The 18,710-nt window shown below is 39.7% G+C and overlaps 1 non-coding gene across 1 annotated transcript in view; it reads right to left on the bottom strand.

The window, feature by feature from the left end:
- Positions 1–16,254, bottom strand: part of LOC107206155 — a 416,470-nt gene extending 400,216 nt beyond the window's left edge. The window contains exon 1 of the transcript XR_001522283.2: positions 15,958–16,254. This is a non-coding gene — a transcript (uncharacterized LOC107206155). The remainder of the gene's footprint in view (positions 1–15,957) is intronic.
- Between the last annotated feature and the right edge of the window lie 2,456 nt (positions 16,255–18,710).

Genomic DNA, 18,710 nt, shown 5'->3' with positions numbered 1-18,710 from the left:
AACATGGGATGCACTGGAACATAGACTGTTCAAATCTGCATTTTCAATTCTAGATGTTTTTAAAACAAAGTATCTAACCTCTCAGTGTTAATTAAAAAAAAAAAAAATAAAAATCCCAATCCCAGAGGGATTAATAACAAAAATAAGTATGCAAATGGAAGTGAAGCCCTCTGGACAATGTTTTCATTGATTTGCTGGAGAGAAGGACCCCTAGTGTCCAGCTGGATTTTAGCCAGCCTGGGGTCTGGTGACTACACAGCATCCAGGATGAAAAAACATCCTAGCTTGTAAAATATTCCATGCAAACACTTTTCCATCCCTCTTATTTAGACTGATGAGAGGGAAAAAAATAAATATATATATATATATAAATACAGTTCTGCTTTCCTAAACTAATTATTTCAAAATATAATCAAGGTATCATGTGATCACCTGGACTCTGAGGATTCATCATTACTGATGAACAGGAATGTGCCTTGGCACAATAGTTTCAGTGGTTGATTATGCACTGCAGACACCTATAGATAAACATCTCTATTTGTAAAAAACGAGCACTGTCTCTGAGAGCAGTTGCTGATGAGGCTTTAAAAGCAGCATGAAAAAATGTAATGCTAGAAAGATGAGGCTGCCCAGCCCTGTAATGTAGTAGCTTTGCTTTCTAAAGGGAAAAAAAAATCTACATGATTCCTTATGATCAGGGGTTTACCCATTGATTTGGATAATCATTCAAATGGCTAAACAGACCTCTAATTTGAAAATAAAAACCGATTGATGCAATCACAAACAAGTTCTGAAATTGTGATTTATAAAAAAGAGGGGAAATCTTGTTCTAAGCCAAAACACACACACAGTTACCTTTTTCTAATCAGAGCATTCATTTCTCCTCATTATGATCTCACAAGCACATTAAAATCTTATTAACATTAATTACTTCTGAGCGTCTATGCATGAGCAGCGACAGGCTTGCGTGCGCGCGCGCGTGTGTGTGTATGTGTGTGTGTCTCTGGATCATATCTACATTTATATACCTTGCTGCACTTTGCTTATAAAACATGTGAAAATATTGCTGCTAACACCAATTAGCTAATTTCACACACACAGATAGTAAGCTGCTGTCTCACTGCACAGCTTATTATAGACCAGCAGACAGATGGACAGACAAACAGACGCAAAAAGCATCACGGCTCCTCCTAAATGCAAGATCGAAAATGCCTGGCACCCCCAGGAGTGCAAGTTTCATCCTCGTAAGTCTGAGGGAACAAAATGACAAAAATAATAAAAAAAAAAAAAATAAAAAAAAATAGGAGACAGCCAAATATCCCATTTTCTACACAGATGGGTTCAGTGATGAAGTGATAGAGACAAAGAAAAAACTGGCAGGCAGACAAGCAGCAGGCGCACAGAGAGACAGACAGAGACAGATAAACAAAGCATATTCATACATGTGAATTTGGGCTAAGCAAGAGTAACTTCAGCCCATCAACAAGGTAAGGAAAGAAATGGCAGAGGCAAGAGCCACCATAAGAGTGACTTCACAAGCAAAACCCTGACACTTTACAAAACTGTTTATGGATTCTATTCCCACTGAGCACACTAAATGCAGTGGTGCTACTGGTGATACTCTGCTCCACAACAAACTCCAGAACAAACACAGGAATCTAAGCACCACTATGGAATTGCACCTTCCTCTTCTTCCTTACCCTTTGTTTCCATCTAATTTAGATTCACCTCTATTCTGCTTCTAAATCTCATTCTCCTGAACCCTTCTCTCTGCCAGGGGTTAAGATACAAACAACATCAGCACCACCCATCGTGCCAAAGCCATGTTTATCCATCACTGGGGAATCAGCCTCTCAACTGGGTCCTTTGCAGAACCCAGGTGGACACTTGCTGGTCATTTTCCTCTCTACCCAAATACCCATCTATGCTCATCTTCTGCAACTCTGAAAAGAACTGCAACCCTGAACTAAAATTAAAACTTTCATTAACATCAGTAGGGTACCAGGTTTAGAAGTGTCAAGATTTGCCTTTCAACCCTACTACCCTTTCTTCCACTTACATATTCTTTCACTGATGACATCATCAGGCAAAACACTATAAGGAAGGAAATGATTCAATCCAAGATGGTTTCTTTATTGGGAATGTTGTTTTTTTTAAATGAACATATCTTAATTTCTCATGGTAACATATGTGTTTGCATTTTCTGCTCACTCCTCTCAGATCAAGAGAAGTTAAGTGTGGCAATAATTACTATGTTATCCCCAGCCTTTTTACCTAAAGGTTTCAGAGCATTTCACAAGCTGTTCATGAAACTTCAAGGCACGCAGAAGGTTCTCTCATCACTCTAGTTCACTAAGGAACAGAAGAGCAGAGGTGAAGTGCTCAGATCAGTACGAAAGTCTACAGCAGACACAAAACATCCTAGTATTTACATTTTTCATATCTTCTCTTCCTGCACATGCCATATCTAAGCTCATTAAAAATAGTGAATTAAAAAAAAAATAAATAAATTCAATATCTTAAGACTGTACTCAGGATCCTTGATTTGTACTTATCTCACTCATGACCTTCTCCTAAAGCTGCTTATCCAGAAGAACCTACTCCCATACAAACCCAGCACAGCTGCTGAGAAAACTATCATGAATTCAGTCAAGCAGGTTTGGGGTATATTGGGTGCACTCCAAACATCCAAATCAATCATGGTGCATTCTCAGTAAACCCAGTGATTCCAGGAAGCTCTGGAGCTCCTGAGCATGGGCTTTATTACTGCTGTCTTGCACACAAAGTGGTGAGCTTTGGTGCACCTTGCCCAAATTCTGCCCAGCTCGGTTTTACTGCACACACAGCAGATCTGATTACACTGCAGAGCAGGAACCATGGCATATGGCCCCTTCTGCCACAAGGAGCGGGTTCCTGACCTGCTGAGGCAGAAAATAAGGAAGCAAATTGAACGCCACTCCATTTGCTCGGCTTACTGTGCTGCTTTTGTTGAGGTTAAATATACAGGCATTCAGAATAAGGATATAGGAAAGTAAAAGCTTTATGAAACAAACAAAGAGCGATAAAGATTTGAAGCTTTACAGTTTTATGCCAAAGTAGGCTTTTTCCTGCATATTTCCTAAAAAATAGAGTATAGACCATTAAAGCCTCTCTCAAATCACGCAGAATTACTTCCTCTGAGAGGAAGCAAGATTCTCTCTGACAAAGCAAGGAGCCTCAACAGTTCTGGTTAATACAGATTCACCAAGAAGTTCAGCTCATTTTCTCAGGCTTCCCAGAAAGTCTGGAGAAATCCATGGCCTGTCATTATTCCAGATTCCAAACTCTCTGCTGTGTTCCCACCTCAGTGAACTTTAGGGACATTGAAACTTAGGAAGAAAGGACAGCCAAGCAGAATTTCCCCTAAACACACCAGTGATCCCCATCAAAAACCAAGGAAGGGCCACACAAAGATGTGAGTTCAAAGAAGTAAGTATCCTCTAGATTTGCTGACTTAATGTCTGCAGAGTTGTTGACTCTTTAACCCATCTTTCCCCCAGACTCATAAAGATACATAAGGGTTCATGGCACTCAGAAGGAAAAATGGTGTGTCCTATAAAGAACTGCTTTGGCATTTTGGAGACTACCTACATCATAATTAAATATGGTAAATGTTGTACCCCAGTAAGTTAAAAACCAAATCCAGAAACTGATTCATTAAAGTAAATGCATAACACTGGAGGTGCTTAATGACAGAGAAAAGCTGCCGGTTTTTATTACCACAACAGCATGTAGAGGCAACTGCGCACTAGGGAACCTTTGTAGAATATGCCTGGGTCTGAATTTTGCATGTAAAGTGGACACAAGTATCCTAAAGACTAAGAGGACTCAAATAAAATTGACTTGAGCATCTCTCAAAGGACCAGTGCTTATCAGCAGAATAAATCTGAGAGACCATTCAATCTAAAAAACAGGTCATGTACGTGTGAAGGGGGAACAGGGGAAAGACCTACCTCTACTTAGGGGATGTAGAGGGCGAAAGATATTTACTGCCTTTCCTGTACAAAGAAGCTTGACTTGCCTTTTTGAGGTGGGAATTACCTAAGAAAACCTGGTCTCCATCAACTCTATTCATCTATTTTGTGAACCTTACTGTGTTGTGTCTGCCAGAAGTTCCAGCAGGCTGAGACAGTATGAGAGTACTTAAGAGGTACACTTGGCATCCTGACCAGCCTCAAGATCCAAACCCCTTTGTGTCCTTTTGGAGGTTAATAAGACAAGGTTTTACTGACTCCATCCTGGCTCTTATAAGCTTCTTGGGGATTATCAAAATTGGAAATTGCATATGAAAAAGCTGGTTCATCCAGTTTTTAGGAGGGACATTCATCCAATTTGCCCTTCAACCCCTGAAATGTGAGACATGCCTGAGGAGTGTTCTTTGTTATAGTCACAAATACATCCAGTGATGGTGAATCCATAAGTCTTTGATAAAGGCAAAACCTTATTGTGCATTCTAGCTTTTTCTTTTGTAAACATGCTACACTAGACGAATTTGGCTCTCAAGGGAGAAAGTATTAATTGTGCTGGCTAATAAAACTTTCTGTTGCTGTTCTTCCAATCTGGTCTTCTAAGCATCAACAGACATTAGAACTGGCTCTTGGGAAGTGAAAAAAAATCAGAGAGCGGTACAAACCCAAAACTTGTTTGCAAGTTTTCAAGAACTGAGATCTCAAGATCTTGAGAATCTCATTCTCGAGTAACAAAACGTTAAATGCAGCTATTCCTTGTACAGTTTTCAGGTTGAGTATACAAACAACTCAGTTCCTCCCACTGTTCATTCTCTGAGAGATACCTCAGCAACAACACACCTGTGCTCTGCCCAGATCCAGCACTTGCAGTCTCCCATAGGCTTTGTCCCCACTGACAAGTTTAAACAGACAAGAAACAATCCTCTTTAAATGCCTGTGTCCTAAGAACCCTTAGGGGCCGTTTTCTTCTCTCCACATTGCAGTTCTCAGACATTAACAGCCACTGCTCATAGAGCAGACACACACACAAGAAGTTCAGAGCAGTGTAACTGTTTGAAGGCCTGTTTGTCTTTATATGTGATAGGGAGCTCCTGTCTTCTCTTGATGACTATTTAATGGATCAAGCAACACCACTGTGTATTTCAGCCAGATATAACTTTGCCCTTTGATTATTACTGTACAAAAAGACGTGACAGAGAGGTCTAGTTTTTGAACATCTACTTCCTGGACAAAGCTAACGCTGGAGCTTATCAGGATATATCCAGCTAAGAGAAGTCCACCCATGAGAAAACAAAAAAACAAAAAAACAACAAAAAAAAACCCCACAAAAAACAAACAAACAAAAAAAAGAAGTTACTTTGATTCAGTTAAGAGAGTAATTATAAAAAAAAAAGCAAACAAAAGACCGTAAAGGTTTTTTTTCTTTAAAAATTCTGCTGTTAAAGACTCTGCTGACATGTTGGTATATTAAATTTATTTGGCCTCAATATCCAGTTACTGTAGACTCTTTGTATCTCATTTTGGAAGCAAAAATAAGACTCTAATGGCAAAGAAGTCGCATATGTGTTACAATACCACAGTAGTGTAAAAGAAAAACAAACCAAAAACAACCAAAAAGAAGCCTAACAGTCTTTAACATAGCCAAGAATCATCTGAGCTTCCTTTGTCCATGGAACATGGTCTTTACTTTTCCAACTCCCATCTGCATGTACAATACACTGAGGAAGGAAGAAAGAAAGGCCTCACTTCCTTCTTCTCTCTGTGCCTCGATTGTTTCTGATTAAAAAATGGAAATAATAATGTTGATTCAGCTACTGAAATTAGGCGAAACTAAATTAGCTACTTTCATTAAACACTGTAAGATATTTGAATAAGTTTCTTCAGAAATGCAAAGTGCTATTTATCTGTATCAGCAGCTATCTATGACTAAACTGTCCTAGAACCTTTTGTGAGCATTCTCTGCTCCTGCTGAACTCAGCTGATAACCATTCTTTGTTTTGAAGGACATGTGTAACTCCTTTATCTAAAAAAGCCTGGGAAAGACTTAGTTAGAACTGGCACCTCACTTTTTTGGTTAATGAGAACAAAGCAAAGCAAAACAACAACAACAACAAAAAGAAATCACACAGGGTCTCATGATTAAACCTTTGCGGATGAGAAAAAAAAGGCATCATTTTGGATGCTAAATTCTTTGCTGCTTTTGCCTGAGCATTATGAGAATAATCACCAGCACCTCGTAAAAGCAAGGCTTTTCATCCACTCCATAAGCTGAGATTTCAAGGAGAGATGTGGGAAGAATCTTATTAATACACCTATGTATGCTGCCACAAGGGAGACAGTATCTAACACAGCAGAAATGAGGTCAAATGCAGCAGCATTGTCCTAAAGAAAACCATCTCCTGGTCACAAATCACTTGTGGAGTACCATGCATCATCTTTACTGCTTCAGACATATGCCAGCTGTAGCCAGTAGGGAGAAATACAAAGCTAAATTCAGCTCTTGGTTCAAGGTTAGGTCTTCTAAATTTCATGGAATTGGTCCACTTTTATATTAATGTAACATAGGGCAAAATATGACCCATAAACACTTTAACAGATACACAGACATTAAATTTCACGTGGAACCACTTATCCCAAAAGCACAGTCCTCTGAAGATGATTATTTTATGATGATTATTCCAGCTCCCTGTTCATAAGGAAAAAGGAAAGGGCTGTGGCCCCATCCCACCCTTCACTGGTCCTACTCATACAGAACTCTGCTGTTAAAATTTTCTCCCTCTCTTGCCAGTGGGACTAAGTTAGCCCCTCTTTTTGCATGAAGTTCAGACTTTTTGTCCTCGTTTTCTTTGAACAGCTCTGCCCCCTGCCTGTGTCTCAGCTTTTATTTCTTCTAGCTGCTCACATTCTTCACAAACCTCCTTCCTAAATGCTCCATTTGTATCCTTCTGCCACACTGAAGCCAATGTTCCATAGTAACATTACTCCAGATTCTAATAATTCTTTAGAACAGCCTACAGTCTATTAAACCGTGGTTCCTGCACAAGGAGACTTCAACCAAGAAACTCCAGAAGAGCTCATTTTAGCTCACTTCCTTTTTGCTTTCAACCATTTTTTACCTGTAAAAGATAGGGAATGAAAATTAAATAAATTCTGCTAGCAGAATAAATTATTAGAGGGCTGGATATGGATGTGATCTAGACAAGAGGGTTCTCATTCCAGCATGGAGACAGTTTTAACTGAGATAGCTCAATTATTAATAGGAGTTTGGTCAAGACAACCTTGGGCTGAATGCTCCGAAATTACATGGCTGAAAACACATGGTAAATTCATGTGAGATCCAACATAATACAGCCTGCATGAGCAGGGCAGAACAGTTTTGCTGTCATCCAAGCTACCTAAGTAAACATTAGCTCTTAACCTCCATGTGGTACAAACCTTTCCAAAAACAAAACAAAAGCCCAATAAAAAGCCAAACCCAGACTTCAGGTGTCAGTTCAAGTCTGACATGCCAGAGAAAGACAGCAAGTATTCAAGAACTTCAAGGGAAGGCTAAAGGAAAGCCATTAGAGTAATCAGGGTGATAACAAGGCACAAACTCAAGAGGGAAGGATAAAACTTGCTAGTACAGCTATAACTAACACCCTCCTATCTGCTTTCAGAAACTGATAAAGGTCACTATCTCTATCCTGAAGACAGGTAACTGAGACACTAGGAAATAAAGTGACTGGTTGAAAATAACAGAGGAAACTAGAAACAAACTGTGGATCCTGCTTCCCTAATGCACAGTGTATCCTCACCAGTACCTTGCATACAGTAGTGACTGCACTGCAATCTGATTAAAATTTCTGATACTGCACGATGACTTTGTGCTGCCAAAAATATTTCAGATCCCTATAAACATACTGGGGACAAAAAAGTTTGTCTACCAAAGTATTAAGAAAGGCTTGGAATGGGATCTAGTCCCCTGTAAAAAGGGACTTAGACACTAGCATAAAAAGCAATTTAATTTGATAACCCAGAAATGCCCAGCACTAGGGAAAAATTACTGAGTTTTCTCTTGTCCGACAGAAAGTTGTGCATAGCTGACTGTACTGCAAAAGCAGAACTGGCTTTTAATCTCATTCAGGAGCAGCTCCTCTCACAGCAGTGAAATGTTTCAAGATGAGCCTGACTGACTTGCTGGATAAATGATTTAAGGTTGGTATAGCTCAGATGGAACCAGCTCATTTAGGATATGTCACCATATTAAAAACACTTTTTCTATCCAATGGGAGCAAGTTTTGAAGCTTTCCAAACTTGGCCATGGCTTGGAGAGGAAAATAAAAGCAGCATTTTCATGAAATGCTGGAAATTACAAAACAGGGCTGGGACTTCAAACGGTCTGCCAGGGCAGGCTGGGCCTTCGCCGGGAACTCATGTCACTCCTAATCACTTGTATTAGTTTAGCACCAGCAAAAGGTGCCAGATTGGTAGCCCCAGGCACTGTACTCTCTATTTATCCCCAGAGCAGGTACAGCAGGATGGCAGGCTATCACAGAGATGCCAAGCCCTGCCACAATTCCTCCCATCCAGGGACCTGGTGAGAAGAGGCTGATGAGGTCTCAGTGCTGTGACTGCCCACACGAGGGCCAGTACCCTGCACTTACGTTTCAGAAGGATTGGATCTCAAACTGCAGGGCCTGTGAAAGGGAACTAAAGGTAGCATCAGTCTACAAGTAGCCTCTGAGAAACTGAGATAGATGGACCAGGGATTCTTTTCTTTGCATTACATTCTAGATGTCTCAAAATGAATGAATTCTTGAGAGAGCGATGGGGCCAGAGAGAGTCAATGTACTGAGTACAAATGAGATTTATACGTGGCTTGAGTCACTCCAGACAATTAGCTACCCACCAGGCTGTTTGGTTTATTGTCCCTGCTGGATAAAGATTTAATAAGCAGTCACCTAGATGGGAAACGTGAGACTTGAAGAAAGGAAACTTTTCATTACTCTACGCGGAAAACTTGAGCCCAGTCCTGCAACAGCTCTGCACAGCTGATTCCCACTGGTGTGTCAATGGCTGCAAGATGAAGCTCTTTTTCATGACAGTCCACATAGGTGGAAAATATGGGAAACACAGGTCCATCTTCTATTGAATAATTACTATATCAGAAACCTTTCACACGTACCAAATCTTCTGTGGAAATTAATACAGCTTTTTTCAGTTTTTTTTTCTCTCCAGTACTCAATCTTACCCAGGACTCAAGACATTTTTTCATAGCATAAAAGCACAAAATGCTGGATTTTAAAAACTTATCTACTGGGCAAATATGCTGTGTAGGGAACATATTAAACAATTCAGTCTATGTTTGGAAAAGAAATACAGATTCATCACAACGAGGAAGGATGTTCAAGAGTATCCTGAAAAAACAGCCGGTATTCAAGCCAAAGGACAGGATGAAGTGGGCACAACAGTATAAAGCTGACAAGCAGATTTAACTGACAGTGACAGAAAGAATTGGAAGCTGCCAAAGCCTAAGCTACATTAGGGCTTCTTCAGATACTACATACACTAAAATTGAAACTAAAAGCATCAATGAGAACATTTGATAAAACCCCTTCAGATGGCAAAAATCCTAGAAGCAGCCAAACAAAAAATACAAACTCTGGGAAAGCATAAGAAAAGGAACACCTATCAAATGTAAGACTGGGGGGGAAAAGGCTGAATTACAGATTGAACATTTCATGACCTCTCAGCAGTCATGCCTGGTATCCAAGGCTTTAACACCCTTCATCAGAAGGTTTCTTTTGCTGTTACTACGGCTCATTGCAAGAGAGCTCAAAACCATTCATTTGGCATAATTTTTGTCAGGCAGTGTCCCAGAGGGTGTGGCCCGGTCTCCTGGGAATAGCATTTGTTAGTTTTAGAGAACCAGCAGAGGGAGCACATCAGCAATTAAACATGGTTTTCTTGTGTTTGTGCCTAAACAATGAGATTTTTTGGTTGGGTTTTTTGTTGTTGTTTTGTTTTTATTCTCAGCATTCCTCTGTCACTAATGCCTGTGACTCACTTAGCTCTCAGATTGCTGGGAGTTTAAGAGCCAGAGCCATGGAGAACAGCAGGCTCCTCATCCAACCCACATAAAATGACAGTGGACACAAGCTTTTACCTAGTTGTCTTTCTTCACTTTCTCCCCATGTCAACCTCCATCTTACACATTCCTGACATCCTGCCCATGAAATCTTGTACTGCCACATGACAATTACTTTCACATTCCTGCACTGTGACCACTAACTTTCTAGTCAGAAAGAAAGGCATATGGGTCTCTAGGGAGGAAATAGAAATCAATAATTAACTTTCAGACAGCTGAAAGGACAACTCTGAAGTCCACAACACAACTTTCCTAGTCCTACTTTTGTATCCTCAAGGGATTCATCACACAGCTATTGATGATCTTAGAAGCAAGATAGTAGAAAGCCTGTTTTTCAGTGGAGAAGAAAAATAAAAAAAAAAAGGAAAATCAGTAATTCCTATGCTGTATTTACCTCCAAAACAAATGACACACTGTACTTGCTTGCATTTTTAGCTCTACCATAACCCGAAGATAAATTCACTCTGAAAGTGTAACATTAACAGGTCATCTACGGGTTTAACTTACAGAATGGCACCATGTTTGTCCTGCAAAGGATTTCCCACAGGTGCTCTGCAGAGGGTTGGAAGCACTGCCTGTTCAGGTTTCCTTTCTTCTTTGCTATTGTTACCAACTGGTTTTAATTCAGACTTTCATAACCCCTGGTTTGATAGTAGCTCAAAGATCCTGGAAGACCCCACGGGTGCTGGTTCACCTTTGGTACCATCATTTACACTTGTGGAAACTGGACATGAAATGTTGCCTAGTGATCTGTGTCCACCCACTGCAGAAAAGCACAAGGAGAGAACTATGACACGAGGTATTGAAGAAGGAAGTCCTACAGACGCTGCCAGTGTTTGATTAGGTAGGACTAGTTTGTGTTAGAGTTGCTATCTGCCATGAAATATCTTGAGGAGCAGTACTGAGAACAGCAAGTACAGCACAAGCTCCAAATCCACCCTCCATGGGGCTGGTGGGGCAAGTTGTCACTGATGGGATGAGGCCATTCTTGGCATGAAAGGATTTCAGCCACTGTTCTGGAATAGTCCATGGCCTTTCCTTCCATAGTGCCATCTAGAGCCAGCTCAGCCAGCAGCTCACTTCTCTGGGAGGTGAACATCTGCCCCCTTAAACAGCCTGGGACCCTCCACGCTCAATTCACCAAAGCCAACAGCCAGCAGTCAGAAGAACAGTGTTTGTTTTTTTTTCTTTAAGGACAGCTTTATCCCAGTAGACCAATTTCCCATTCCTGTATTCTATCTACTTCAAGACACCATCTTCCTTTCTTCCCTGCACATGGCAAAAGCTAAATTTCTTTCTTCTTGTAAACCTCAGGGATGTGTAGCAACCTGCCACGTGGCACCAGCAGCCCTGGCTGCCCCAGCAGCTATGGAAGAGGAGGTGGCACATGGTCCTGTGCCTCTGGTGACCATTTTACAAAACCCAACTGCAAACAGAAATCCCGCCAGTGCTGGGCAGTCCAAATGCCGCCATAGCACACCCTGGTGCTGGAGGATTAAGTACAAAAGTGTAAAAAAATATGACAGACATAAGCAGTAGTCATTCTGAAATGCTCCTATTAGAGGAGAACTGGATCAGTGCCGCTAGAACTAAATATTAACTTTTATAATGAATACTAACCAAGAATATGATCAACACTATCAAAGGAAAAACCACCTAGACAAAAGCATTTGCCTTTATTTACTCCTCACTGAGAGTTTGATACATCTATGAAAATCTCTTCAAGTTAAAATGGTCCAGACCTTACAAAACTACCTCAAAATTTGGTGTACGGTCAAACACTACTTTTCACCGAGAGAAAACTGGCATAGATAGATTATTAAAAAGCCAAGTTATTTTTCACAGTTGATACTGTTTGTTTGCTTTCTAAAATTTTCTTGGACCAAACTAACAAGAACAGTGAAGTCCATTTCACTTTGATTTGCCATCATTTTCCCTCTACATCACAGTGAGAATGTCAGACCCTTCAGAGGGGACAAGTTATTCTTTAACAGTAACTATTTCCAGTGCATTGTTTCAGGGGGAAAAAAAAAAAAAAAAGGGAAAAAAAAAAAGGAAGAAAAAATACTTTTATAAAAGGATTTGGGTTTTCTAGAAGTTTTGTTAAAAATAAAAATCTAAGAAACTTGAAGTTAAATTTCATTTTTTAAATTCCCATTAAGCTTTATGAATATCTTTCAGCAGAAGCTCTTTACCATACAGATCGCAGTTTAAAGAAGTCCTATAAAAACAGACTGGAGTGGAACCAGCTGAAATCCACAAGGCCACAGCGTGCCATCAATTTCTAAACAGAACTTATATTCAAATTATTCTGCTTAAAACCTCATATGGTCTGCAAAAATGAGCAAGATTTTCTTGAAACGATTTAAATAACAATTTATCTAAGTAATCTCACTTGTATGGGATTTGTAAGCTATCCCACAGAATTCTCTAGCAGGGGACACTATTCCCCATTTACATCAAAGTTTTATAAAAAATAATATTACCATTTTTTTAATATTCCGCAGCTGTTTTCCCTTATGAATAAGCTGAGCCTATGAAGAAAATGTGAAAATAGGAAAACTGTGAGTAATATTTATAATAATGATATATTCAACTCAGGAAATTGCTACAACTGACTTTATCAAAATAAACAAGATAGATATTTTTTCCTCCTTTAAGAGAAAAGTAAAATCCTCTACTATTAAAAATAATTTGACTTGGTATTTGTTTGGTATTCGGATTTAACTATCTTATATCCCCATTTTTGGTCCTGTTTAAAAAAACAAACCAAGAAACAACAACAACAAAACCCCAGCACAAAAACATACACGCGGAAACCCCAACAGCATTGCTCCTCGTCTCCCAGGAGTGAGAGCGGCACATACACACGCCATTCAGCCCAAAATTGCTCTAGCTACAGGGCATGGCAAGGCATGAAATAAGTGCTCCAGAGCACTTCCTCATGTGGGTGTGTTAGATAACTGTCTGCTCCAACACTAAAATAAAGCACAGTGTGACCCAAGGAGCAGCGCCAGCCCTGTCCCGCACAGCTGCCCAGGCTGCGGGCAGGGGACCCGGGGCACCCCGCGCCACCAAACCCGGCCCTGCGCCCCTGGCCAACAGGTCTGGCATTCCCCGAGTTCCAGCTACATCACCACACGCTGGATTTAAGTTTACTTAGGCATACTTTACCCTTTGCTGCTGCATCCAGATTGCAAATGGACTTTGTGCTATTGAAAGAGCTAAGTTTGTTTTTTTTACTATTATTATTATTATTATTATTATTATTTATTTTTTTTCTACAGAATATAGTTGGGGTTCAAGGAAAATTACATCCTCCTAGTGAAGAAGGTTTTACTATTAGAAAGAAATCTTATCGAGTAATGAAAAGTGTTTCGCTTGCTCTGACTCTCTTTCTCTGCTTGAATTCTTCTGCTTGGAGTTTTCATAAAATCAGGAGGTATCTTGGAGTAATTTTTAAAGTTTTTTAAAAATGTTCAGATGAGTCTGGGCTTTTGCTAAAAGTACATGAATGGACCTGAGGACAGGTCCCAAAAACCTGGGCTGTTGAGGAACATACACCTGCACTGGTGCAGGAGAAAATGACAGGCGCCTGAAAACCCCTCACTGTGCACAAGGAGGATGGCTGTGAGCTCTCCTGCTGCCTCAGCCCAGGCTGACCACCACCTAGAGGCATCAGCAAATCCACCTTTGAGAGCCCTACATTTTTTTGGCATAACTTCAGCATCCCCTCTCTAACCAATCTGAGTTTCAAAGCCTGAGATTCAAACTTTAGGAGAAGAGGAAATACCTTGCTACAGTTAACAGGTCATTTAGAGCAACAAACACATTTAAAGTCTATCAACAAAATATTAATTTAGAAGTTTGAATAAAAATAGAGAGGGAAAAAAAATTAGTAATCAATAAATGTCAGTCCCCAGCTAAGAGACGAGCTACTAAATTTTGGCACACTGATATATAAAACCTTGAAAAGTTTCACTCATGTTCTGGAAAAGCTGCTAATAAAATGGAGCAAGTGGTTTCTGTAGTTATAGTGCCAGTGAATAGATCTGCTGCTTTGGATTTCAATTAACTTAGTTTGTTCAGTGAGGAGGCACTTCTGTAGAAATGGGGACTCGTAAGTTAAAGGACAGCTAAAAAAAAAATCACCAAACAACAGCAAAAAAAAAAACCTGTTGGCAGCAAAAGTTCTTTCTGGCTGCAAAATAATGGATTTTTAAGAAACATTTCAAAGGATTTGAAGGTTTTGGAGAATCTCCTAGGCAGTCTCAGGTGGGTTAGGAATATTGCATTATGGACTTCTTTGTGCTAAAAGGAAGGCCTAATGCATGTTTTTAAGAAGTCCGCCTCTTGCTATTAAATAAATAATTTTCTATTAAAAAAGGTGATTGTTACTGTTCAGAGATCTCCACTGATCAGCGTCCATTTTATATAATTACTTAGGATTCTCCAGAACATTTTATGTAACTCACTTCCACTATCCCTTTTCTTTTTTCTTTTTTTTTTTTTTTGTTACCAGCAGAGTAGCAGTTTTACTCTCCAACAGAAATGACAACAGCTCAGATAAAAAGACCATTTCAAATGGATCAGTTTAAGCAGTCTTTAGAACCCATAATAAATCTGGGCTCCAAAAACTCGACAATGCTAAATGGGCTATGAAATGCATCACAAATCCCTCCCCAGAAAAAAAAAAAAAAAAAGTTAAAAAAAAAAATCAATTCAGAGAAGAGCTTCAATGTTTGAAAATAAAAATAAGCAGCATATTTGTGGAATGAAAAATGGTAAATAAATAGTTACTATTTCTGGACAAAACGGCTCGATAGATTTCATAATTTGCCACCACTGTAAAAAATATCTATTCCCTTCCCCCCTCCCTTCCCCGTCAGTACACACGGAAACACAAGCATAACCATGCATAAAGTGGGAGGGTGGGGGGCAGCCAAGGATACTAACTCCCTCTTAGAAAGTTTGAATTCTTATTAACCCAGTGATGCCTCCATAATGTTACATTAGATCAGCAACATAAAAGTTAGAATATACGTCTCCTTTCTTCCTAGCAAAGGAAACTGCAAAAACACTAATAATGAAAAATAGATGTTAAAAATACCGAGGAGGAAAAAGTACATGTACAATAACCAAAATTAACCCCCTCTGCCCCCACACCGAAACAGATAAACACCAAAATCTCTGAATAAAAATCCTGTCAGGAAGAGTGGAACCTGCTTTCTCTTTTTTTTGCTTTTATTTACTGTATGCCAAGCCTGGACTTTAAACTTACAGTGTGCACATATATAGAAAACAAAGAACGAGAGTCACCGTTAACCCTGGTCACCGGCATTACAGTTAAAAGTCATTGGCAAATACTAATAAACCCCCATTTAGCAGTAAATAAGGAGAACATGATATACGGACGGACAGATGGAACTGCATAAACAGAAAAGAAAAAGCAGAGAGACCCACAAACATACGGAGAGAGCTGTTTGAAAAGAGTGAAAGATATTGATTTACTTGGAACTAGTGTTGGAAAACAAACGTATTTGTTTCCTTCATGATTAAAAAAAAAAAGTAATTAAAGTGAATCATAAGGGGGCACACCCTTAAATAAGTCGGGGGTGGGGGGGGGATACATTTGTGGAGGGTAAGGCCTTCTATAGATGTTCCGAATTTTAAGCTAGCAAATAGGTCTGGCAAACTTACATCTCTAAATTAAAAATCGAGGGGGGGCGGGGGGGGGGGGGGGGAAATAAAGAACTGCTGGTGGTTTAAGGAGAGTAGAGGATTTATTCTTTTATGTTTTATAAAAGTTAACTGGCCTACCTTGTTCCCCAGTCCTCAGTTTGTCTCCTCATAGTCGCTGTCTCCCTGGAAGTACAGTGTGAGTGGTAATGACTGCCTGCCTCCCTAATGAGTCCATTTTCCTGCTCTTGATGTTGTGTATATACACACACTGCAACCTACCTTACAAACCACAGAGACGGGAAAGGGAGAGCGAGCGAGAGAGAGCGAGCGAGAGCGAGCGAGAGTGCGAGAGCCAGGGAGAGCGAGAGAGGGAGAGAGAGAAAGGCGCACACAGACAAAGCCCTCCTACCAGACAGCAGACAACCCTCCTTCCCCGAGCTAGCAAAATACAACTCGGCTAATGCAGCAACAGGTTCAATACTGCCAGGCTGAGGCAGCCTAGCAAAGGTAGACGGGGCTGAGCACGATTGCGGGCAAATAAACACTTCGGTGCCGGCTGGCTCCACCTTTCTTATTTATGTTACAGGATGTTGGAATGCATTGTTTCAGACAGTCCATATGATTATCATAAATACATTTTTTGGTGCATATTAGCATGAAGCGCCGAAACGTATCAGCCATTCTGCTCCGTAACCTTATAGCTCTAACACATGCAGGGAAGGTGTAAACATATCTCTTTTGACAGGCAGACTACACAAAGCCCACTGATGATTTTAAAGTCATGAGATCTTTCAAGAAAGACGCTCCTGAAGATAGGTTTCCCCAGACAATAGGGGAGCAGGGAAAATTGATCTTGATGAGGAAGAAGTCTTCCTAAGAGACTGCTCGGTAAACAATTGAAAAGAGAGGGCTATTCTCCCCAGCATTCCCTCTTTTCAAAAAATATATATTGGGAAGCTTCTACCCCTACAGCTATAATAATGTGCTGTGCTTATGTCTGAACAGGTGCAATGCATATAGTACATGGTGTTACAAGGACAGAAATAAATCTCTCAAGTAAAAAAAACATTTTCCCAGTTGCAAACAGGCCAAGGTTATTTAAAATACAGGTCTAATCTGAAGAATGTTCTCCCCACTCCTTATATATTTTTGCGGGGGGGGGAGAGGGGATGGACTCGTGGTAGAAGGTGCGAAGGAGAAGCAAAGATAGGAGAAACAATACGTGTAACCAGTTACTATATTTTTTATTTTTACAATTTTCTGTCACATCTGAAGAAGATGTATGCTGCTTCTAAAATAATTTTCACTCAGCCCTGCTTCTCATCACACGTAAACTTACGTTGTTTATTTCACAAAAATTCTGTTTATTTTAATGACAACTACAGACACGTCAAAGTAGGAAGACCAGGGAAAAGCATTTTGCACCCTGCATCCTTGGCAAGGGTTCTCCATGAACTTTATAGGGTATTTTTTTAGATGGAGATACTAGCTTAAAAAAGAAAAAAAAAAAAAAAAAGAAAGAAAAAAAAGTTCTGTGATATTCCCAGGGTTATGCTGTAAATCAGTATAAAAGCAGATGAGAACTCTAATGTCCTCCTCAAGCAAAACAGACTTTTCCTGGAGTTACTCATACCCACCTAAAAGTTAAGTGTCCTGTCTAAGCCAGTTGTGTAGGCTCCCTCTATTGTCAGTGGAGAGACAGGCGCCTCCCAAAAGCAATTCATCCCAGCTTTCTCTGTCTCCTCACTAAAGAGGGAGCCTACACAACTAGATTAGGCTAAGCAGCTAGCTTGTAGTTGGCTAAATTAAGTAAAATGAATCTCACTTTTGATCTAAAGCTCTATTACAACATCCTGCTTCCCAAAATTCATTTTTATTATCACATTTATTATTAGGCAATATATGCCTAAATTGTAGTGATGGAAAAGGGATAGCCTGCTGACTAAAACAGACAGGTAAACTCCCTAGATTCATGGATTTGTACCCTCAGGCTGGCTGGAAATTCATGATTCACACATTCCTTATAATATTAACCTGGTGACTGGTGAATTTGATTAGTTTTGTTCACTGGTAGATGGTACACATTTTTGTATTTCGCTTATAAACATTCTGGTTTCACCCAGACGTACAGTGAATACAGAAGGATTAAGTAATTTATTTCAAAAGGTTAATTTTCATTAGTTTTTTCATCAAAACACAGCCTCTCTTACCTTACAGTAAAATATGAAGAGTAAAAAGCTCTAATAGACTACTTAGTTCAACTCCTTCTGTAATATTTAGCTATGTACACACCTAGCACATGTAGAGGCAGCTCTCCAAGTTACTCCAAATATATATTACATATTTTCTGCTTTGGACTTTATGACCATAATCACCTTATTAAAGGGTATGTAAGGTCAGGAAAGCAGAAGGGGCATTTGTAGACTTTGCCTCTAACTGTGGTAACTTGATCTGGCTGTGTAAGTACCAATTGAGCAGTCACTGCCTCAGTTTTTCCATCTGTAAAACAGACTCAACTGTAGTTCCATGAGTAGATGGTACTGTAAATATGTGAAGAGTCTTCCCATCTCAGCCTGGCATCTCTCAGAGTTTTATGATGGCAAATATTACGGGAAAAATATAAATACTTTGTCAAGGGGACTTGTATCAAAGCCAGCTGATGAAAATCACAAGTTTTCATATCATTATATTCAGTTCAAATAATAGGAATAGTCTCTGAATTTAAAATTTAAAAACCAGGTCTACACCAAAAGGAGGATATCAGATGTAAGAAGTTCTTGGCAGCCTGGAATATTTGATCCCAAACTGATATTAATTCCTTTGTCCTATCAATCTTACACATACAAATCTGAAGAGATATTTAAAATGTACCAACTTTGGATAAAAAAACA

The sequence above is a fragment of the Parus major genome, chromosome 1 (genome assembly GCF_001522545.3).
Source record: "Parus major isolate Abel chromosome 1, Parus_major1.1, whole genome shotgun sequence".
NCBI lineage: Eukaryota > Metazoa > Chordata > Aves > Passeriformes > Paridae > Parus > Parus major.
This window is presented reverse-complemented; position numbering and strand designations above follow the sequence as displayed.